We start from the raw sequence: 24,924 nt of genomic DNA, 5'->3' as shown, positions 1-24,924 counted from the left end.
CCATAATACTTGCTGCGTTACAAGTGTTATTAAAATCCTGCTCGTGTTTCCATCTGCTTACATATCATTTCCCAGAATGCTTTTATTACTTTACATGACCACCACATATTGTCAAAGGTGTCTTATACATTTTTGCTAACTTAAAATGAAAGAAAGGTAAAGAACCCCGACAGTTAAGTCCAGTTGAACGACTCTGCGGTTGCGGCGTTCATCTCGCTTTACTGGCCAAGGGAGGTGGCCTTTGTCCGCAGACAGTTTTTCCGGGTCATGTGGCCAGCATGACTAAGCCGCTTCTGGCAAACCAGAGCCGTGCACGGAAACACCGTTTACATTCCTGCCGGAGCGGTACCTATTAATCTACTTGCACTTTTTGGTGTGCTTTCGAACTGCTAGGTTGGCAGGAGCTGGGACTGGGACTGAGCAATGGAAGCTCACCCCATCACAGGGATTTGAACCGCTGACCTTCCGATCGGCAAGCCCTACGCTCTGTGGTTTAGACCACAGCACCACCCACGTCCCAACTTTGCTAACTTACTAGGAGTCAAATACCACCTGTACATCACCTGGATGCTATTCTTGTCATGTCTATGGCAATCTGTACCTGTCGCCTGACCTGGGAGTAAGGATTATTAAATTACATTAAACAATTATATTTACATGTACATTAAACAATGCTATTTAACAAGTAAGGCTCTATCCACAGTGGAGGAAGCAAGGGAAGGGCTCTCAGGGCATCAGCAGAAAGCTACGTTGGCTGTTGCCTATAGCAAAAGCCCCTGGCGAGTTTCCCACATTTTAAGTCTTAAAGTCTAAGACATCTAGGCTCAGCAAATCAGACCTAAGCACTTTAGGCTGTTAATATCCAGCTGAAATAGCACTATGGACACCCAGAGCATTAGGGTAGACTCCTTCCTTAAGGAGCCATTGATATACCCTAATCCTAATAGCCAGGTCAACAGCGTGGGAAAGTTAGGGGCCTGCGGATGTCTTGCGAGACGTGGGAGAACTTTGAAAATCACAAGCTACTCCCTGGTTCTGAGTTCTTTCTTTCTTCTTCTTCTTCTTTTACTCCAGAGATTTGCAGCAATTTCATCGCATTCTTGCTGTTATTACTCGTAACAGGAGTTGTTGATATTGTTATGATGGTTGCCAGGCCTGAGTCTAAATAGTTGTGTGCTCAATAAATTCTCAGCGAGGGATCGGCAGACACACGCGCCGTGCGCAGGCAGAGAGTCACGCAAGTTGGACAATAATCGTAACGTTAGAGACAAAAGGACGGGGGAGAACAAAGATCTGTCCCCTCCCCCCCTTCCCTCCCACCCCTGTAAAGATTCTAAAATCACACACAAAACATTTGTTCTGCTCCAGCTCTTTGTGAACTAATTGGCTCTCCTGGAGGGACAGGTAATTGTACTTGACTACACAAGCTGTCCTCGAGCTTCCATGGAAAGCTCCAGTAAGCGCACAGCCTTTTCTGCCATCAAGGATTTTACAGGTCAGGCATCCGATCGATACAGCTAAAAGCAGCAGGGACTGTAATGTCGACAGCAGGTTTCAGAAAACGCTGCAAGTGCCAGTTTGTCCCCCCGCTTCATGCAGAAGCTCAAGACAGCTTAATTAACCCTTGGAAAATACAATTTATCCACAGGCTCTTTTGGGTCCGGACTAGGCCTTATTGAGGAAACTGATAGCGAAGATAACAGCGCTGGCAGCTCGGAATTCCACACACTCCCAAGCAAATGCACACCCCCCCCGGCCCCCATTTAACGCCACCCCAGTTAGGATGCAAAGGAAATGCGGCTTTTAGGCGGAGACTGTCCACGTGGTCGCGAAATGCGTAGGACACCAGGGAGAGAGCTTTCTTTGCTCTCCGGTGTGATTTCGCTTGGGGTGGGGGGCATTGATCACTCACTTCCTGGAGAGAGAGAATGAGGGGTGGGGGGGTATGCAACTTGGGTCTAAATGCTTCTTTCCCCTTTTGCTACTTGTCTCTTCCTACTAGTAGTGATGTATGGAAGTGAGAGCTGGACCATAAAGAAGGCTGATCGCCGAAGAATTGATGCTTTTGAATTATGGTGCTGGAGGAGACTCTTGAGAGTCCCATGGACTGCAAGAAGATCAAACCTCTCCATTCTGAAGGAAATCAGCCCTGAGTGCTCGCTGGAAGGACAGATCCTGAAGCTGAGGCTCCAATACTTTGGCCACCTCATGAGAAGAGAAGACTCCCTGGAAAAGACCCTGATGTTGGGAAAGATGGAGGGCACAAGGAGGACGGGGTATAAATATATATATATTTTTTGAAAGAAATATTTATTAAAGTTTTACAAAAACATGAATACAAAAACACATAAAAAAGGAAATACATGAAAAAAGAAAAAAATACATGAAAAAAGAAAAAAGAAAAGTAAAAAATACAACATACAAAAGACAAAGAAAAAATAAGAAAAAATTAAAAACACATCCGTTTTTCATAACTTTAAAACTCCTTTGCTTATTTCTTTGACCTCCTCACACCTCCCCTTTTTGTATTCCCATTTACATAATCAAGTCAGCAAATCCTTACCCTCTTTCATTTACCTTAACTCTGTATCTTAACATTTCATAACTCTGTATTTTCATCCAGTATCAATTCATTTTTGCATATTCTTGTTAATTTTGTTGCTAATACCACTTATTTTCAATCCAACATCATTTTAACATTCATTAATTTTACAGTATTTCTGCAAGTAGTCTTTAAATTTCTTCCAGTCTTCTTCCACCAACTCTTCTCCCAGGTCTCGGATTCTGCCAGGGGTATAAATATATTATTATTATTATTATTATTATTATTATTATTACAGTGGAACCTTGGGTTGAGAACGTGATCCTTGTTGGAGGCACGTTCGCAACCCGCAGCGTTCGCAACCTGCAGTGCCGTGTCTGCTCACGTGTGTGACATGATTTGGCGCTTCTGTGCATTCACAAAGCGTGATTTCGTGTTTTTGTGCATGCACAAGTGCCGAAACCCGGAAGTAACTCATTCCGGTACTTCCAGGTTCGGTGTGTCCGTAATCCAAAAACGCGCAACCCGCAGTGATTGCAACCTGAGGTATGATTGTATAATAATAATAATAATAATAATAATAATAATAATAATAATAATAATATAATTCAGAGTGGTTGGGGCAACCCAGTCAGATGGGCAGGGTATAAATATAACAATAACAATAATAATGGAATAGGACCTCTCTATTTTCATCAGAGAAATGTTGGAAGGTATGTAAGAAGCTAAGCTTTATTCCAGGAGACAGACAGCGCAAATTCAGTGGCAAGAGAAGAGCAAGGATTAGTCTGGACACCCTTAGGTGCCAGAGATGGGGCCAAGACCAAACTGACTTAGAAGAGGAGCTTCAAGATTCCCCAAAGCTCTGTTCAGGGATACAGCCAGGGAGGTCAAGTTTCCAGGATCAGGAGCCATGAGTTGAGACTGCACAGGTGTAGGTCGTAGTTCCAACCATCTGCCCTGGCTATTCTCTGTGCTTTTAAGCAGAGGCAGGGAAAGCCCAGCTACTCGTGTGCATACCTGTCTCACCAAGAAGTGGCCTGCAGCTAGGCGCTTCTTCCAGGGCTGCTCTTTCCCTTCTCTCCCACATAAACATTCCCTGCACAGTTGGAATGTTTGTGAATGTTCCGTGCCACCACACTCCTACCACCAGGCCAACAGACTGTAGAATAATAAGGAATTCAAAACAAAAGCCCTGATACTCAAACAGTAGATTTGAAGCAAAGAGGCTTACTGGATGCTAGTGATAGCAGCATGCCCCGGAGTAAAAAAAACTCCCAAACTCTTATTAAGTGAGACCTTGGCTTGGTCCTGGGAACGTTGGACAGTTTTGACCAAAATGCAAACCAATGTTCACAGATTTGTATTATGTCTGGAATGAAAATAAATCCAAATTATAAATTACATTTGTATGCCACTCTCCATCTGTAGGTTTCAGGGATCTCAGTTCATGGCATCAAAATGCAATATAAAAAAACACAAAATGCATAAATAATACCATTTGCTGTTGTTGTTTCTTTCGGTAGGCAAATGATATGCAAATTGATTACACCACCCCCCCATTTGCACTGGGTTTTCCCTGGCACTGAAATGGAAAAGGTGGAATAACAATGTCATTTACACGATCAGTTGCATAGGGTCATGTTTAGGGAAGTTTTAAATGACTGATGTTTTAATGTATTTTTAATCTTTTGTTGGAAGCTGCCCAGAGTGGCTGGAGAAACCCAGCCAGATGGGCAGGGTATAAATAATAAATTATTATTATTATTATTATTATTATTATTATTATTATAGTACATAATTTTGTCGCAGTGAGACGAGCAACGTAGTTTTTGGCGGAAGACAAACTGCAGCAGAACGGAAGCAGCACTGCGTGCAAGGAACACAGAGAATGGAACGGAAAGTGATGCTCGCCTGTATCCCTACTTGATTTCCTCCTGAAAAAAAATATGCCCCATGATTTGGGTCTAGGTATGCGAAAGGCTGGGCTGGATGAATCCCTAGCCAGAATTAAGATTGCCGGAAGAAATATCAACAACCTCAGATATGCAGATGACACAACCTTGATGGCAGAAAGTGAGGAGGAATTAAAGAACTTCTTAATGAGGGTGAAAGAGGAGAGCGCAAAATATGGTCTGAAGCTCAACATCAAAAAAACGAAGATCATGGCCACTGGTCCCATCACCTCCTGGCAAATAGAAGGGGAAGAAATGGAGGCAGTGAGAGATTTTACTTTCTTGGGCTCCACGATCACTGCAGATGGTGACAGCAGCCACGAAATTAAAAGACACCTGCTTCTTGGGAGAAAAGCTGTGACAAACCTAGACAGCATCTTAAAAAGCAGAGACATCACCTTGCCAACAAAGGTCCGTATAGTAAAAGCTATGGTTTTCCCAGTAGTGATGTATGGAAGTGAGAGCTGGACCATAAAGAAGGCTGATCGCCAAAGAATTGATGCTTCTGAATTATGGTGCTGGAGGAGACTCTTGAGAGTCCCATGGACTGCAAGAAGATCAAACCTATCCATTCTGAAGGAAATCAGCCCTGAGTGCTCACTGGAAGGACAGATCCTGAAGCTGAGACTCCAATACTTTGGCCACCTCATGAGAAGAGAAGACTCCCTGGAAAAGACCCTGATGTGGGGAAAGATGGAGGGCACAAGGAGAAGGGGGTGACAGAGGACGAGATGGTTGGATAGTGTTCTCGAAGCTACCATAATGAGTTTGACTAAACTGCGGGAGGCGGTGGAAGACAGGAGTGCCTGGTGTGCTCTGGTCCATGGGGTCACGAAGAGTCGGACATGACTAAACGACTAAACAACAACAACAACAAAAAGGAGAGACTGCACTGCACAGTGACATCCCTGTGTCCTCCACAAAAACGCAATCTTTACATAGGTTTGTTGTTGTTTTATTTGCAATATAAGCCAGCATAAAAATGCTCAAAAATGCAGCCTCTTTCAGTTCTGTCAGAAGTGCTGTGTTCCACTTTATGAACTCTGCAGTAATAACTCTGCACGAGGTGCTTGTAGCAGCCGGTTATTGACTGTGAAGGCATTCTTTACCGATTGACTGCGAAAGAGAGCCTTGGTTTTTGCACTCATCCCCGCACCTGGATAATAACCCATTTTTGAACCTTTGATTTGATTGATATATCTTAGCAGCAGGACACTGAAGTATTTATGCCATCAAAAGGAGGAGCGGGGGTGGGAGACGGAATATTTTATGCCCCCCATCTGCAACAAGACGGCAAGCAGGATTTACAATCAAATAAGAGTTCAAATAGTTTCATTCTTTGATAAACATTGGGAACTTTAAAAAGCTTAAATTAGTGGAGCCTTTTTCTTTTAATGCGCCTTCAGGAAAACACTGTAAAATTCAAGGGACGGTCAGTGGAAACAGCCATATTTAATACTTTGCAATGACGGTCTGCAAAACTGTACTGTTGACAGGGCTGGGAAATAAAACTCAGATGATTTCATGAAGCAATGAGTGGTACTTGATGATGGATTATGAGGGCCGATTCTCGCACCGCGGCAACCAGTGGCTGGTCCAATCCAATGTCATGATGCTGACCAAGTTTGCAGTGATCTGGTTCAGAATTAAAATTTAACAGGATCAAACCGCTTGGAGGCAGAAAGCTCCGTCACACTGAGTCAGAACAGTTGGCCCAATATTTTCCAACACCAGAGGTGGAGAACCTTTTCGGCTCCACAGACTGGATCTCCATCAGATCCTAGCCTTATCAGAAAGGGCACCCCATCTGCAGGATTTAACTTCCTTCCACAGGGCCTGTAAGACAGAGCTATTCCGCCTGGCTTTCAATTTGAACTTAGCCTGATCTTTTATTCCCCTTCCTTCCCTCCCCTTCCCCTTTATATGAAGATTACCCGCTCTGGAATCCCACAGCTAATTCTCCCTTGGTCTCCTCGCTGGCCCAAATAGGACTAATTTAGCCAGCTAGCCCTGGTGATCATCTAATGTTTATTGGATGGATTTTCCCCCTAAATTGATTTTTGAATTCTGAATTTATTGTTATTCATGTTTTATACTGTATTTTATGTTGTTTTTTTGTTGCAACAATTAAGTGTTTTAAATTTGTTGTTATCTGCCCTGAGCCCTGGGGTGTATAAATAAAAAAATATTATTATTATTATCTGTCAGTCACCTGACGCCACAATGACATCAGATGATTGGGCTTCAGAGCACCACAAAGGGCTCATAATAGTGCTGTGTAGTGATTCCCCTTGCCAATGCTCAAATTGAAGAACATTTTAAGGCTGCCAGCTGTGCATTGGCATTGCTGCCTTCCCCACATATGATATCAGGTTGGGGGTGGCTGGATGCGGTTTGGGGAAAACAGCCTTGCAGGCCCCATTTGAACCCCTGGAGGGACTGGGGAGGAAGGCACTGTTGGGTACCGTCTGAAGTCACATGAAGCCACCAGCTTGCTGAAGTTAAGCAGGTCTCGATCTGGTCAGTATGTACCTAGATCATATAGAGAGCTTGCAGGAAAACCTTTGCACTGTAACTCCAGAGTAAAACTGGATTGGCGTATGCATTGGAGATGTGGTTCTGAAGGGAGAGAGAAATAAAAAACCATACAGTGGTACCTCAGGTTACAGACGCTTCAGGTTACAGACTCTGCTAACCCAGAAATAGTACCTCGGGTTAAGAACTTTGTTTCAGGATGAGAACAGAAATTGTGTGGCAGCGGTGCGGCAGCAGTGGGAGGCCCCATTAGCTAAAGTTGTACCTCAGGTTAAAAACAGTTTCAGGTTAAGAACGGACCTCCAGAATGAATTAAGTACTTAACCCGAGGTACCACTGTACCAGCCACCAGGAAGATCAGTGATGCCATGTGCATGGGTAAGAGGGCAATTAACCCATCAACCGTAGGCTTTTCAAAAACTGATATCATGTTGATGGAGAGTAGAATGATTCTGACGTAACACAGGGGTCAGCAAACTTTCTCAGAAGGGGTCCGGTCCACTGTCCCTCAGACCTTGTGGGGACCGGACTATATTTTGAAGAAAAAAATGAACAAATTCCTATGCCCCACAAATAACCCAGAGATGCATTTTAAATAAAAGGACACATTCTACTCTCTAAAAGCATGCTGATTCCTGGACCATCCACGGGCTGGATTTAGAAGGCGATTGGGCCGGATCCAGCCCCCGGACCTTAGTTTGCCTACCCATGAACTAGAGGCCTTGGGTGGGCAGGGGGAGGAAGTGAGATTGTGGTGCAACCTCAAATTATGGACGTGATACTAGGGATGGAGGGCCTTATACGCAAGGGTTGATGATATGATAGATCAATAAATAACCGGGTATAAAAAGCACAGTCATGGCAACAATAAATATATCAGATAATGTCTGAGTGTGCACCACCTTGACTTTGGTGGAAGATAGAAGAAATATGGGGGTCAAAATGCAAGTAAACTATTAGACTCCGCTAGGAGGTATCAGTGCCAGGCAGCGCTTACATTCGTTTTTCAAAAGCAGGGATTGGGAGATATATACTCCAGTGCCCATCAGCCCCAGCCAGTTGACACTCAGGAATGATGGGAGTTGTAGTTCAGAAACATCTATAGGCCCATAGACTCTTCAACCCTGTTCTAAAGGAACACCTGCAATAGCACAGGAGGATATAAGAATGCACCAGAGAACTCGTCCAAAAGGACACCATGGCTCCATAATGTTGCTTATCTTTGAAATTTTGACCTGGCAGCCCTCACCACAGATCCAAAGCATCTAGTTATCCAAATTCACTGTGTGTCACCCACGTAGCCTTAGGGTCAGCGTAACCCCTGTGTAAATAGCACTTACCTTTATTGGAGCATTTGATTACCTGAACATTTTGGATGTCCTCCAAGCCCATTTGGACAAATGAAGTCATGCAGTATCCATTGTTTGTTCCACATTGTCCTGGGGTGTCTCAGAAGTGTCTTTCCTGATGACTTTCCTTCTTATCTCTGCAAGGGCAGAGGCAGTATCCTTAACTAACTGATCACAGAGACAACTCCTTAAATAGTGTTCATTTTTTCCAAAGAAAAGTTGCCCTGATAATGTGCTTGGAGGGTTGGGCATGAACCTGGCATCAGGATTATAGGGCAGCTGTGGTCCTCCCAATGTAACTAAACTAGAAGAGTCTGGATTTGATATCCCGCTTTATCACTACCCAAAGGAGTCTCAAAGCGGCTAACAATCTCCTTTCCCTTCCTCCCCCACAACAAACACTCTGTGAGGTGAGTGGGGCTTAGAGACTTCAGAGAAGTGTGACTGGCCCAAGGTCACCCAGCAGCTGCATGTGGAGGAGCAGGGAAGCGAACCCGGTTCACCAAATTACAAGTCTACCGCTCTTAACCACTACACCACACTGGCTCTCACTACAACTTCCATAATTCTTGACCATTGACCACACTTGCTAGGGTTGGTGGGATTTGTACTGGATGGTCAAAGGTTCTCCAGGGCTGCCATGGAGCTATCAAGATCAGGAAGTAGGACAAAAGAACAAGCCCAAAGGCAGGAGCCAAGAGTGAGACCAGACCATAAGAAGAGCTTTCTTGGATCAGGCCCATCTAGTCCAGTATCCTGTTTTCACAGTGAGCAACTCACAGGAAGCCCACAAGTAGGACCTGAGTCAACAGCGTTCTTCCCACTTGTGGTTCCAAGCAGCTGGTACTCAGAGGCACAATGTGTCTGACAGTGGGCATAGAACATGGCCAATATAGCTATTAGCCACTGATAGCTTCATCCTCCAGACATGCAACTCTATAATTCTATGACGTTAGAGCTCAGGTAGACCGTGGTGCTCATTTGGAAAAGGAAGTCCTTTATACTGCTTCCTGCCATGAAGGGCAAATGTTTAGTCCAGGAGGTTGGATCTGGGAAGTTCTTTCCCAAGAGCTTGCAGTTACATGGCTTACCACATAGGGCAGCAGTTCCTGACACAGAGGCATCAAGCCAACCGTTGTATGGACAGCCATCTGTCATGGATGCTTTATCTGAGATTCCTGCATTGAAGGGGATTGGACTTTTGAGATCCCTTCCAACTCTGTAATTATATAGTAGCATGGACAATGTATCCTGTGACCCTTTGGCCTTCTGGGCAGTCCACAGCTATGGAGTTCAGCCTACACTCGAGTAGGACCCTGGCAGAGACACATGCCCGACTGGCATGTTCCCTCCCTCCTGGTGGCTTGTTCGCGGGCTTCAAAAGCTTTCTTCAGCCCGAACATCACAGCGACCGATGCCAACCGACACCGGCACACTTAGGGATCTGCAGAGTTTGCACATCTCGTGTGACACAACTCAGCATTTTGGCTAATCTACTTTATTTACATATAAACACACACGGAGCACTGCAACATGGTTCCCTCTCTCTCTAGCATCAGACAGCAAAGAGAGAAAGAACAAAGGACAATAGTCCCACTTCACGGAACACAGTAACACAAACATCCTGTCTCCATCACTTCCCACTCTGTGGAGTCAAAACATATACCGTCATGTGAAAGACAAAAACCCCATGATTGCAATCATGGAGCAGGAATTCTAACATGGACAACAAGGCATAGCTAATTTGCCCTGGAACACCCCTCTTACACAATGGGTCCCATGTGATTGGCTGATTCAACTCCCCTCCTGGAGCCTGATTGGACTGTTCCGGCAGGTCAATCAGGTTGCCGATTCACTTCCTCCTGGTGCAGGATTGGGTGGCTCCTGCAGACCAATCAGGTTGCTGCCTTCTAGGATCCTACCTGCCTATTGTTCTAGGATCCAAGTTCAGTACGTAACAAGAAGGGTGAGCTGGTGAAGTGCCAACATACCTGCCGGGCTAATTCAGTGATCCTTTTGGGTTTTTTGGACAGTGTTGACCTGACCGCTTTCCTTCCCGGCGCTAAAGATGGGAGGTCAGGGAAACACCACTGCCCTACCCGCCCCCCAATGGCCAAGTGGTCCAAATACACCCAACATTGGGCTATTGAGGTCTATGTCTTGTCTGAGGCTTTCTGCCTAACACATTCATCCAGTGCTTTACCAACTGCACTGGCTCCCGGTGGAGAACAGAGTCAGGTTTTAGGTGCTGGTTTTGACCTTTAATGCCCTATGCGGCCTAGGACCCATGTACCTATGGGACCGCCTCTCCTGGTATGCCCCTTGAGGTCCACAAATGACAACATTTGGGAGGTCCCAAGTCTCAAGGTGGTTAGATTGGTCTCAACTAGGGCCGGGGCCTTTTCAGTACTGGCCCCGACTTGGTGGAACGCTCTGTCACAAGAGACTAGGGCCCTGCGGGACTTGACATCTTTCCGCAGGCCCTGCAAGACAGAGCTGTTCTGCCTGGCCTTTGGTCTGGACTCCGTCTGACCCTTATGTTTTCCCTCCCCTTATGGTTTTGATCTATGGGCTACTTTTAAAATGAGGCTGCAATTTAAATTAACCTGTATTTTAAATTGTTTTTCCCCCCTATTATGTTTTTACTGTAATTTTACTGGTGTTAGTCGCCCTGAGCCTGGCTCTGGCCAGGGAGGGAGGGTATAAATAAAATTTATTATTATTATATTATTAACAACAACCTAATTGTGGAGCTTTCTCGTACTTTGGTGCTATCGTATCTGTTTGTTGATCTTTTCTTGCTCGTTTCAAAAGACGCATCTTCCTCCGGACTTCAGGGGAAAAGGGAGACAAACATCCAGCTCAATGTGAGATGTCCCCTTGAACCTTTCCAAATCAGCACTAGCCATTTCCCTTTCTTCCTGTTAAGCCGGGAAGCCTTCGGTCAGCTCAGAGAATTCTCTATTTCCAGGGTAATAATGTATTGGTTTTAAAAGAAAGGAAAGGAAAGAAAGAGAAGAAAGAAACAGAAGAGAAGAAAATTAGTTTAAGAAACTTACTCCAACTTCTAATGCAATGATCTGCCCATCTTGACAAGTTTTGAACTTCAGGATACTCTGGTTCATTACTCAATTAAAACCCAGCGCAGCTAAGCTGTAACTTGCTTCTCTATTAGTTCAACCTTAAGCCCCATCAGAAGTGGATTATCCAATGTCTTGGGAACAATTAAGGCGTCCTTTCCCTACAAAACAGGGTTTTTCTTGTGTGTTTTTTTAAAGCGAGAGAGAAAGAGAGAGACATTAAATGGACAAAAACGTATTTCATAGTTGAGTTTGCAGTGCACCAATTGAAAACTCAATGAAAACCATTGGGGATAAGCATTTATCCTAACAAGCAACAAGTTCCTAATAATTTGCCCAAACATCTTGGGAATATAGTATCAGATATGTATTCCTGAAATGCTTTCAGCGATAGGTTTAGTGCTGGGGGGGAGAGGAGAGGGGGAGAAGTTATAGGGAACAGCCAGCTAAAGAAGTACATTGAACAACAACGCTAATGCAGATTTAATATGCATATGAATATCGATCTTTTTTCAGCAAAGGGGGAGAGGGAGTGAGAGAGAAGAGACGCCTTCATGAATAACAGCCACACTTTGCTGTTAGATGCCGGAGAAGCCTGGGAATTAGACTTCAGCCGAAGAGCAATTGATAGATTTCGACAGGTCAGACAATGTCATTCCAAAAGCATCTAATCAATATGGACAAATGTGTCAGAAAGGTGATTTGAAAAAAAATGACTTTATAATAAAGGAAAGGGGGCGGGGGGTGGAGACGCAGGATAACTTCAGGCTCCCTTGCCTATCTCACATATTTTCTGCCTCAACCATTTCACATTTTCACAGCTGACAAGGAAGAAAACCCCCAAAGTTGCTGTGAGTTCTAAAACTTCTGGAAAGGCTAGGGAAGCTTTTAATGTTTGATGCATTACTGTATTTTAATATTTTGTTGAAAGCCGCCCAGAGTGGCTGGGGAAGCCCAGCCAGATGGGCGGGGTATAAATAATAAATTATTATTATATTATTATTATAAATGAACATGTACCACGTACATCGGGACGCGGGTGGCGCAGTGGGTTAAACCACAGAGCCTTGGGCTTGCCGATCAGAAGGTCGGCGGTTCGAATCTCCGTGATGGGGTGAGCTCCCGTTGCTCGGTCCCTGCTCCTGCCAACCTAGCAGTTTGAAAACATGTCAAAGTGCAAGTAGATAAATAAGTACTGCTCCGGTGGGAAGGTAAACAACGTTTCCATGCGCTGCTCTGGTTTGCCACATGACTCGGGCCACATGACCCGGAATCTGTATGCCAGCTCCCTCGGCCAATAAAGTGAGATGAGCGCCGCAACCCCAGAGTCGGTCACGACTGGACCTATTGGTCAGGGGTCCCTTTACCTTTACCACGTACATCGGAGCAGCGAGTCCTGTTTGACTCATGGTTCCGTGGTGTGTGGTCTGAGGACCCAGGAGGCCACGTCCTCATTGGAGCGAAGGAGGTTTGGGTCTGGTCAGTGACGGGAAAGGTGACTTTTCGGGACCCCCATCGTTCCACTGGCAGGCTAAGGCTGCTGCCCAGGACTGACCTGCTGGGGGCCTGAAGGGACCTGCTCCGCTTCTCTCCACCTGGCTTCGGGGGGACCTGACAGGCTCCACAAAGGAGTGCTACTGCTGCTGCTACTGGGCAGAGAGGGCTCCATTTTTGTTTTTAATAAAATAATAATAAAATTTTATTTATATCCCGCCCTCTCCAGCCGAGGCTGGGCTCAGAGCGGCTAACAACAATAAAAGTAACACAGCATTCTAAAACCAATTCATTCTAAAATCAGTTCAAAATCAAATTAATGGCAACCATTGGGCTAGAGTTCTGTGAGGATTACCAAAGGAGGGGGTCAGGCTGTGCCTTGGCTAAAGGCCTGGTGGAACAGCTCTGTCTTGCAGGCCCTGCCGAAAGATGTAACTTAGCCACTGTCTTGGTGAGCTCCTGGTCTCTCCCCTGTAATAAGAAGTATATAACCTCTGTCTCTGGGTTCCATGTTGGAATACATAGAAGGTCTAGAAGTTGTTGGTGGAGATCGTCATACTTTTTACATTTAAGGACCATGTGAGCTAGAGTTTCCACCAAGTGGCATTGCATGGGCAGATCCTATCTCCTTCTGCCATACCCGCAAACCTACCAAAGGAGGTTAGAAGGATTAGAATGGAACCTAGCCAGTGAAAAAGCCCTTCTTTCTTGCGGGTTAAACAAAAATTGTAAATAATTAAGGTTAAATTCCTGCGCCCCAGAGAGTCGAAAATAAAGAGGGGATCCAATCAGAAACATGGACGGCTTCTGTAAATCCAGGACTGTCCTCCCAAAACGCTTGGAGGGTCTGAGGTTCATCTGGTTCAACAACGCAGAAATGTCGAAGTCACAGCTAAATGACTGGGTTCCACTTCACATATTGTTTCGGGAAAGGTAGATTCATCTATAGAAGTGCAAGCTGAACCTAATTCCACCCCCTTTTCTCTAATGATGCCCTAATTGTGTTGGAACTGAACACAAGAGCCAGGCTTGAATCTGCTGATTAGCCTGGCAGGTGTGCTGCTGTTGATCAAGCAACTTGTTGTACTCCGTGCAGATAACAAAAGGGGAGGAAGTGCAAAACTTTTGCGACTCCCTCATGGGGGAAATAGAAGGGCCCAATATTGCCATTAATTTGGGTTCATCTTTTTTTCCTTCTCCTTCCTCCAGAAGAGCGAATGAAGGCATTGTTCCTTTGCACCATCTGGAAACAATGGGAAGCATAATAAATAATGACGAACAATGGGGTCTGTTTCAAAAGATTCAGATTGTAAATATAGGTATTAGATCAGTGGATGGCAAATGCGGCATAGAGGAGCAAAATTGTTTGGAACAAGAAGGCGAGCTGGGGAATATTTTTCCTAAACAAAACAATTACACGGCGCGCTGATTAGGGGTGGGTGGGAGGGGAAACGATGCGAGGTTTTGTTGTGAGGCCACCGCTCAAACAATGGGCCAAGTGTTTTAAAAAATGCTCATGGAAATTGGGATGCCATTTGTATGGTTCACGTCAGGTTATTTTCCCAAAGAGACAAACACAAGATAAATGCCTAATAACAATGACTTTTAATAGATGGAGGCCATGATAAAAGAAAACAAACAATGGTTTTAAATTATAGGGAGGTAGATTTAGGTGGGAGATTAGGAGAGGGGGAGGAAGACAACTCTGTTTCCAGTTGAGAGACCTCCCTTTTAATATCAGTTTTAGCAAGGGAAGTTGATGTCTAAGGAGGTGGTAAAACTGGTTCACCATCCAGGGACATTTTTAAGGAGCCGTTAGATCAGGGATAGACAAAGTTGTGCCTTCGAGATGTTGTTGGGACTCCAAATTCCACCATCCCCAAGCAGCATGGCCAATGGTAATTTGGAAAGCACCATGCTGGCTCCCTGTAAGTTGGGTCAAACTTTGTCACTGCTTTGTCATCATGGAGGCAACAAAACAATCCTTGTCCTGGGTGCCTAACTTGAAAGTCAGGGAAGAAAAACTGGAATCGCTTCCTGTTTTCCCTCCCCAACGGTCTTGATATCTGCACTCACGGAAAGTTCTTCATGGACTAATATTTATTCAAACACGACAGCAGTCGCTACAACCTACAACTTGCGTCCTTCCTGTTATGGCAAAAAGGGGGAGAAAGTCACCTCCAGTTCTGTCCTTTCCCACAAAGAGTTAAAAGTTCTAAAAATTCCCCAGCGTCTAACAGAAGGACATCCCCAACCCTGAACTTCTTCGCTGGAAAAAACAAATGAAAGCACATCCTTCATGACATCACATACACAACACATTAACCTTGGCATCTCCCTGGATCCTCTTTAGAAAAGAAAGGGGTTTTTAAAAACCCAAATGTGCTTACTTATCTGATATTGGGGTCAAAGAGTGCCCAATTAAGTTATAGTTTTAGGGGGAAACAGGAGATGCGTTTAACAATGAGTGGTTTACATTTTTCTTTTAAAAAAAGAAGAAAAGAAATTGCATTAAGAATGATTGTTCATAGCACAAGGATATAATTATACCAGAATGGTATCTAGTATCTGTAATGAGCCCATAGGGGCTTCATGGACCTCTGAGTCTTTCATTCCTACCTTTTACATGCACTTTTCCCTTTCAGCTGAAAACAACAACAAAGAACTAAAATACACCAACACACACACACCCTCCCTAAAAGAACCACAGATGTCTTGTGGAAACTTGAAGTTGCACATGAGTGCAACAGAAACTCGTATTCAGAGGCCATATTGCCTGAAGAGTTTGGAAGAGTTTGGATTTGATATCGCGCCTTTCACTCCCTTTAAGGAGTCTCAAAGTGGCTAACATTCTCCTTTCCCTTCCTCCCCCACAACAAACACCCTGTGAGGTGAGTGGGGCTGAGAGACTTCAAAGAAGTGTGACTAGCCCAAGGTCACCCAGCAGCTGCATGTGGAGGAGCGGGGAAGCGAACCCGGTTCACCAGATTGCGAGACTACCACTCTTAACCACTATACCACACTGGCTCTCGCAACCATGGCCTGCAACCATGGCCTGCAACCATACTGGCCTGCAAGCATGGAGGTAGAGAATAGCTGGCAGCCATGACAGAAGGCAGGGAGGCCAACAGTAGGTGGCGCCAGAGATAACAAGAGGCAAAGCCAACTCATTCTACTCCCCCCCCAATTCTCCTCCATGCGTTTGGGAGCATTACTGCCTCGGACCTTGGAGGCAGAGCATAGCCATTGTGGTTGCTAGCAGCCAATAGCCCTCTCCTCCATGAATTTGCCGAGCCCTGTACTAAAGCCAACTTGGTTGGTTGCTGTCACTGCCTCCTGTGGGCGCCAAGTTCCTGGCAGGATGCCTGATGACAACGACTGGGCTCAGTAACTGGTACTGCCCCAACTGGGCTAGGCAACTGGAGCACTTCCAGAGACCTTCCACTCCTGGAAAGCAGGTCTAAGTGCACTGGACCCACAACTGTCCATTGTGAGCACCAAACTCAGCAGAGTGAAATATACTCAGAGTCGAGTGTGGATTTCATGCTCTTTATTCAGCTCATAGTGGTGAGGAGGAATGAATGAAAGTCCCCTCAAAGTATCTGCTTTATATACATTATTTACACAGTGGGCTGCACGTGATTGGCTAATTCTGGAATTCTCCTGTAGGCCAATCAGGTTGTGGATTCACTTCCATCTGGAGCTGGATTGGGTGGCTCCTGCAGACCAATCATACTGCTGCATTGTTCTAGGACCAATCAGACTGCTGCATTCTGAATCCTATTGTTCTAGGACCAATCAGACTGCTGCATTTTGGATCCTATTGTTCTAGGACCAATCAGGCTGCTGCATTTTGGATCCAATTCAACTCAGTACATAACAGAGTATGAACAACACGGAAGAAAGCTGTGAAGCATAAGTTTTCTTTTATTTCTAATAGCTACTGCAAACTAAAAACTAAAGAGCTACTGGCTTGCATGAGTGTTATAGCTCTCACTCAGCCATCTAATCTCTACATAGATAACACACAGACTCCCCACAGAGTCAGGCAGGAGCGGAAGAAGCGAAGAGCAGTTTCTGCCCCCCCCCTTTCTGAAATATCATATCAGGAGATTCTCGCAATGGGAGGGGGTGAAAATATCAACAGTTCCACACTTTAACTATTCCGCTTCGTTGGATGCTGACGAGTTCCAGTGTTACGAGAGAGGCAGTGGCACCGCGATGTCCTGACGTAATGCACACAAACATCGCGCCTCCCTTCCTAAGCCGGGCATAAGCTTCCCAGGCTTTGGGCACCAGGATTTAATACTTCAATGCTTTCATTTACCAGGACACTAGCGTAGTCCCCCAAGTCCACTGATTGCATGCCAGTGGCTCCATCCCTTTGATAGGGTATTGAACTGTTCTGGCAGCTTTGCTTGGTAGTCACAATAACCCCACCGTTAACTGGTAGTCGTTTTAGCAATGTGAAAAGAAGAAGAGTTTGGATTTGATATCCCGCTTTATCACTACCCAAAGGAGTCTCAAAGCGGTTAACATTCTCCTTTCCCTTCCTCCCCCACAACAAACACTCTGTGAGGTGAGTGAGGCTGAGAGACGTCAGGGAAGTATGACTAGACCAAGGTCACCCAGCAGCTGCATGTGGAGGAGCGGGGAAGCGAACCCGGTTCACCAGATTACGAGTCCACCGCACTTAACCACTGCACCACGCTGGCTCCCAGTGAAGGGAGGGGAGGACTTTCCACACCTGACACATTGCAACTTCTGAGATTCCACCAAGCCTCAGGCCCCTTCCTTTCCTCCTCCAGCCACACTGGATAAACATAAGGGATCCAAGATCCCTCGTACCTTGCTATTTTGGCCATGAGCACCCAGACTGACTTGGCCCCTTCTTGGAAGCACGGCATGGAGGTCCAGTGCAGCCGCCTCTCCTAGAGCCAGGCGAGCTGGGGGTCGGCACGGGGGGCTCCTGGTGGCTCCTAAAGTAGCAAGAGCCTGAGTCCAGGCCCCCAATGGCTTGCCTGTCCTGAGCGGCTGCTGTTGCAGCCTTGGACTCACAGCCCAGGAGATCCCAGCCAAGAAGGAGCAGCAGGGTCAGTTATGATACATTGGGCCAAAGATTTTGGTTATAATACAGTGGTACCTCGGGTTAAGTACTTAATTCGTTCCAGAGGTCCGTTCTTAACCTGAAACTGTTCTTAACCTGAAGCACCACTTTAGCTAATGGGGCCTCCCGCTGCCGCCGCGCCGCCAGAGCACGATTTCTGTTCTTATCCTGAAGCACAGTTCTTAACCCAAGGTATTATTTCTGGGTTAGCGGAGTCTGTAACCTGAAGCGTATGTAACCTGAAACGTATGTAACCCGAAGGTACCACTGTATACAGTTAAAAGACTGGGAGAAATTGTAGAAAGAAGGAATAAAATTTACTGCACGCAATGCCTTGAAAGAAAATATTATGAAAATGATGTACAGATGGTATATTACACCAGTGGAATTAGCTAAAATGTATAAAATAAGTAACAAATGTAGGAAATGTACGGAAAAAGAAGGTATCATCTGTGTTGGGAATGTAAAAAGGTGAAAGGTTTCTGGGAAATAATTTATAATGAGATGAAAAAGATGTTGAAATATACATTTATAAAAAAAGCCAGAGGCATTTTTACTTGGCATTGTAGGAATGAACATTAATAGGCAAGATAAAAAACTGTTTTCATATGCGACAATGGCAGCAAGAGTATTATTGGCACAGAAATGGAAGCAGGAAGAATTGCCGACGAAAGAGGAATGGCAGATGAAATGAATGGACTACACAGAATTGTACAAGATGACAGGGAGAATTCAAAACCAGCGGGACCAGAAATTCTTGAAGGATCGGAGTAAATGTGTGGGCTATCTGATAAACAATTGTAATCAGCTGACTACGCTTGTAGGATTACAAGAAGTTTTTGTAAACTATATGAAATATTACAGAAAAAAATTAGGAGAATGGATTTTAAAGTATGGATTATTAAAAGTAATAGTTAAGATAAGGAAATGCAAGACGAAGAGATGAAGGTCGAAAATCACTAGGCGTGGTTGATGGAAGTCCTAGGCTTGTAGCCAAAATGTAGCACAAGATGAGAGATGTTATGTTTTATTTGGAAAATATATGTAAAAAGCAATAAAAATATTTTTTTTGAAAAAAAGGAGCGGCAGCAGGCAAGCGACCATCTCCGCCTTCTGCCCACGACCCCTTCCTCCACCTCCGCCCCCGTAATTCACCACATAATGGTTACAATCCCCTTTTTTCTGAAAACAAAGGCATAAAATCTGCAACCATAATGCGGTGAATTACGGTACAGTCAAAACTCGGTTCCTGAACGCCTCCATTTTGGAACGTTTCAGCTCCCAAATGCTGAAAACCCAGAAGTAACTTCTCTGGATTTCAAACGATTTCCAGAAGCCGAACATAAATAGCAACACCCTAGAGGTCCCGGGCCCTAAGGAAATTAGATTAGCCTCAACCAGTGCCAGGGCCTTTTCAACACTGGCTCCTGCCTGGTGGAACGCTCTGCCTCATGAGACCAGGGCCCTGCGGGATCTGATTTCTTTCCACAGGGCCTGTAAGACAGAGTTGTTCCGCCTGGCCTTTGGCTTGGAGCCAATTTGATTCCCTGCCCCTCTTTCTTTTTCCTTTCTCCTCCTGCGATGAGGCTGCATTTTAATATTTTAATGTTTCAATATTTTTATGTTGTATTTTAATCTTGTTTTTAAGTTGTATTCATTCAACTTGTTTTTATTATTGCTTGTTAGCCGCCCTGAGCCTGGCCTTGGCTGGGGAGGGCGGGGTATAAAAATTATTATTATTATTATTATTATTATTATTATTATTATTATTATTATTAAGGCTTCTGCTTTCAGTTTTTGGTTGCCATACGTTTTGGAAGTCGGATGGCCTTCTGGAACGGATTACGTTTGACAACCGAGATTTGACTGTAGTTTGCATTTTGGACCCCACCCAAGAAAGAAACATGCTTGGCCCCCTCTCCCTTGCATACAATAAGATGTGTGGCTGGAATTCATTTCCATTCATGGTACCAAAATGGCTTGAGCTGCCTGGATCCTGACGAGCGAAACAGGAATCCACGGGAGCCACAGAAGTCCAGGGCCATGCCTGCGTGTGCAAATTCCCTTTATGCCGAGGGAGATTGCGCAGCGAGATGTAAAAGAAAACTCAGCTCTCTGATGAAATGTAGGACAGGCTAGGAAGGATGTTCCGCCCGCATTCTATTTGCCCATAGGCCTGCCTTTGAAATAAACTGCGAACATGGTTACCATGTAATTAGCTGAGCAATAAGTTAGGTGTTTAAAAATATTTTTTTTTCAGGTGCTTTTTTGTATGCACGCTGGCTTCTCAGCCTCAATCAAAGCTGCAACCGAGTTTATCATAAATTATCATGAAAAGGTTTTCTACTGAGTAGATGGTTAATTACTGCCTCATTTGAATAATTTTGCATATTAATGAGAAATCATTTTCAGATTTTTAACTTCAGCCGAGAAACCCGTAGAGATAATGGGCCCCTTTTTTTCAGATGTGTGTGTGTTCCTGTTTCTATAAAAAAGAAGGAAAATTAAAATAAAATAAAGCATATGCACGCGCGCACAAAAAAACCCCCAAACCTTTTCCTTCCTTTTACCAACTTGTTTTTCAATTGATTAATAGATTAGTGTTTTGTGTCATTAATAAACTATATTCAAATGAAATGCTAGTTCATTATGCCGTTTTCTGCTGGAGGAAAAAGAGGAGGAGGGGAGGGAGAAGAGAAATGGGTAGAAAACAGATTAAAGGCTCCATCTACTGGGATGCTCTTCAGGGTATGACCCACTGAAATGGATGGGGACTGTTCAGGAGGACACTTGCTTCTGAAGAGGCAAGAACGGAATTGTATTGTGAGCCCCACTGAGTTCCGCAAGCCAGGCAAATGTGCCTGTGATGGCAGCTCCCATGCATCTCAGCGGGATTTGTGGGGCAGAAGGTTTCAGCGGAATTCAGATCCGGCACAAGCACTGTTTTGTGGGTGGGGCAGACAGCTTTTGCATAAAAGCGACCCCTAAGTTATGGGTTAGGGGTGCGGGTGGCGCTGTGGTCTAAACCACTGAGCCTCTTGGGCTTGCCGATCAGAAGGCCGGCGGTTCGAATCCATGCGACGGGGTGAGCTCCCGTTGCTCGGTCCCAGCTCCTGCCAACCTAGCAGTTCAAAAGCACACCAGTGCAAGTAGATAAATAGATACTGCTGCAGCGGGAAGGTAAACGGCATTTCCGTGCGCTGCTCTGGTTTTGGTGTTCCGTTGCACCAGAAGTGGCTTAGTCTTGCTCGCCACATGACCCGGAAAAACTGTCTGCGGACAAACGCCGGCTCCCTCGGCCTGTAAAGCGAGATGAGCACCGCAACCCCAGAGTTGTTCGCGACTGGACGAAACTGTCAGGGGTCCTTTACCTCTACATTTAAGTTATGGGTTGCGGTTGAAGCAATGAAGGAGATGTGGATGCTCACAACTTGGAAGGGGTTCTGGGCATAGCTGTCAACTTTTTCCTTTTTTAAAGGGAAATTCCCTTATTCAGAATAGGATTCCTCACAAGAAAAGGGAAGAGTTGACAGCTATGGTTCTGGGATGCAGGTTTACTTTGTGTGTGTAGTTCCAACAACATTTGGAGGGCCAAAGGTTCCTCATCCCTGATGCACGGATAACAGTGAAACTTTGGGGATATTAAAGGTAAAGGGACCCCTGACCATTAGGTCCAGTTTTGGCCGACTCTGGGTTTGTGGCGCTCATCTCGCTTTATTGGCCGAGGGAGCCAGCGTACAGCTTCCAGGTCATGTGGCCAGCATGACCAAGCTGCTACTGGCGAACCAGAGCAGCGCACGGAAACTCCGTTTACCTTCCCGCTGGAGCGGTACCTATTTATCTACTTGCACTTTGACGTGCTTTCGAACTGCTAGGTTGGCAGGAGCAGGGACCGAGCAATGGGAGCTCACCCTGTCGTGGGGATTCGAACCGCCGACCTTCTGATCGGCAAGTCCTAGGCTCTGTCGTTTAACCCACAGCGCCAGCTGCGTCCCATGGGGACATTACAGCCACACTTATAGAGGAATCTCAGTGTCTCCTTAATTCCCTACATCAGGATGATGCCAGGGCCCATATTTAAGCAGAAAAGGGTTGGGCGAGGATCTCTCTGGTGGGCAAAGTGTTTGATGCATGGAACATGATGACTTCTTCTTTTTTAGGCACACTACATGCACGTGAGTGCATAATTTGTAACTGTTCTGAAACTTCTGTTCATACAAAAAGACAAGATGGATGACCCCATAATGGCCATTCCTGCCCATGACTGTGGTCTTAAATAAAGTGTTGCTTGCATTGAATCAGCTAGGGTTGGGATGTTTATGGTTTTCTAAAATGTGAGGTCTAGTTAGTTTGTAGTCCGACAAAGGTCCTCTAAATCACCCTGTATGTTTAGATAGAGCTATTGGGTTCCTGCCAAAAGTGGTAGAAGCACTCCGGTAATTGTTTGCAGGTTATACCCCTGATGTCATCCAAGCATGGAGGTGGTCTCCTTGGCTTTTCAGATCCTACTGAGGAGACACACATTAATAAACATAATGCATCTGCCTTTGTTTCACACAAACTTCAGGAGAAGGTCGGACATTCTGCACCGTGCTAGTGCCTAAGATCCAGATCTCACGTTGAAAAAGTATACTTTCCAAATTTATCTCTGCTGTTGCCAAGGCAGCGACTTGCTTGTGTTTGACCACGCAAGAACCCTCTGAAGCCTGTCGCAGAAGGCTTAGAGCAGCGTTCTTCATATGTTGTTGGACTGCAAGGCCCATCATCCCCAATAGTCTTGGATGATGGGGGCTGTAGTCCTGCAACATTTGGAGACCCAAGATGGAAGAACACAAGCTTATAGGGGCACTCCTTTTGAGAAACAACACTGCCACCACAGACGTAGTGAGGTCAGGTGGTACCCGGAGCGAAAAAATTTTTGTCGCCCACCCACATTGCCCAAGTTGTTGCCACATGGCACCTTTGTGTTCACGTTGGCCTTTCCTTGCACCCTAGGATCCTTTCATGAACCCCTCCACCTGCTGAAATTAGATCTGAAAGAAACACTTCATTGTAGCCAAGGAATAGACTTCAGTATGCCCTTGGTTCTATTATGTGTGTGGTGTCCAGGAGAATTTCTGATTTGATGTTTGCTACCCTGGACATCCTCCTGCCAACCTAGCAGTTCGAAAGCACATCAAAGTGCAAGTAGATAAATAGGTACCACTCCGGTGGGAAGGTAAACGGTGTTTCCATGTGCTGCTTTGGTTTGCCAGAAGTGGCATAGTTATGCTGGCCACATGACCCAGAAGCTGTACGGTGGCTCCCTCGGCCAATAAAGCGAGATGAGCACCGCACCTCCAGAGTCGTCCGCGACTGGACCTAATGGTCAGGGGTCCCTTTACCTTACCCTGGACACCGGGATGCAGGTGGCACTGTGGTCTAAACCACTGAGCCTCTTGGGCTTGCTGATCAGAAGGCTGGTGGTTCAAATCCTCATGACGGCATGAGCTCCTGTTGCTCAATCTCAGCTCCTGCCAACCTAGCAGTTCGAAAATATGCCAAAAAAAGTACAAGTAAATAAATAGGTACCGCTGCAGAGGGAAGGTAAACAGCGTTTCCATGCGCTGCTCTGGTTTCGGTGTTCTGTTGCACCAGAAGCGGCTTAGTCATGCTGGCCACATGACCTGGAAAAACTGTCTGTGGACAAACGCCGGCTCCCTCGGCCTGTAAAGTGAGATGAGTGCCGCAACCCCAGAGTCGTCTGCGATTGGACTTAACTGTCAGGGGTCCTTTACCTTTAGTTTTACCCAGGACATCTCTGGGAGGAATGGCAGGAAATGAATTTTATCATTGTTATGTACTGAGTTGAATAGGATCCAAAATGCAGCAGTCTGATTGGTCCTAGAACAATGCAGCAGTATGATTGGTCCACAGGAGCTACCCAATCCAGCTCCAGGTGGAAGTGAATCCACAACCTGATTGGCCCATGGCAGAATCCTGGAATTAGCCAATCACGTGCAGCCCATTGTGTAAATAATGTATATAAAGCAGACATTTCGGGGGAATTTCCATTCCTCCTCACCACTATGAGCTGAATAAAGAGCACTCTTGATTCCGAGTATATTTCAATCATCCTCTTTGTTCATGTTACAGAGCTCTCACCTTCTTGGGTGCTCTGTGCAAAGTGAGAATGGCTGTTTTGTTGGGGGTAAGGAATACTTTTTGGCCTTGCAGGTTCTGGGCCTGCCATTAAGTAGCTGATTCTTCCTTCGCCATTTATTTTAGCAATATACAGTAGCAGCAAAAAGTCTGCATTTTCACAGCAGCAGCAGAAGAAGAGGAAGGTGGGGGAAGAGGGGAGTTAAGTGTTGGCCAGGCACTCTTACCTGGCGTTCCTTTCTTCAGAAGAAGGGCCTGAAGTCAACACATTCTCTTAAAATAAAATAAAAATGAAGGAATAGCAGCCGCCAAATGTTAAGAGCTTTGTTGGCACTCCCCTTTTCTCCCTTTCTTTAACCGGGTGAGAGGTTTGCCCTTTTTGCCACGTAAATGAGATTTATATCTAATTTTCTGATGGGATCCTTTCATGCGTGGCCCAAACCTCTGTTTCAAACCTAGCCAAATCAAAGATGTCTTTTCCTGGAAGCTGACAGAACATCGAAGAGCACAAAAGAGCACAATTCACCGAGAACGAGACTCGTGCCAAATAATTTGCAAGGCGTAATGACTGGCAAATTCCTGGAATCCACACAGAGGGATTTGGAGAAAGTTCTGTAGCTGGTGTTTATTTCATTTTATTATTATTAAACGTAGACCCACCTCTTTGACTCTTGGAGCTCAGTCGACGTACCTGGTAGGAACTTATGGATCACCAAAAAAA

Source organism: Podarcis raffonei, chromosome 3, assembly GCF_027172205.1.
Source record: "Podarcis raffonei isolate rPodRaf1 chromosome 3, rPodRaf1.pri, whole genome shotgun sequence".
NCBI classification, from domain to species: domain Eukaryota; kingdom Metazoa; phylum Chordata; class Lepidosauria; order Squamata; family Lacertidae; genus Podarcis; species Podarcis raffonei.
Note: the sequence above shows the minus strand (reverse complement) of the source record.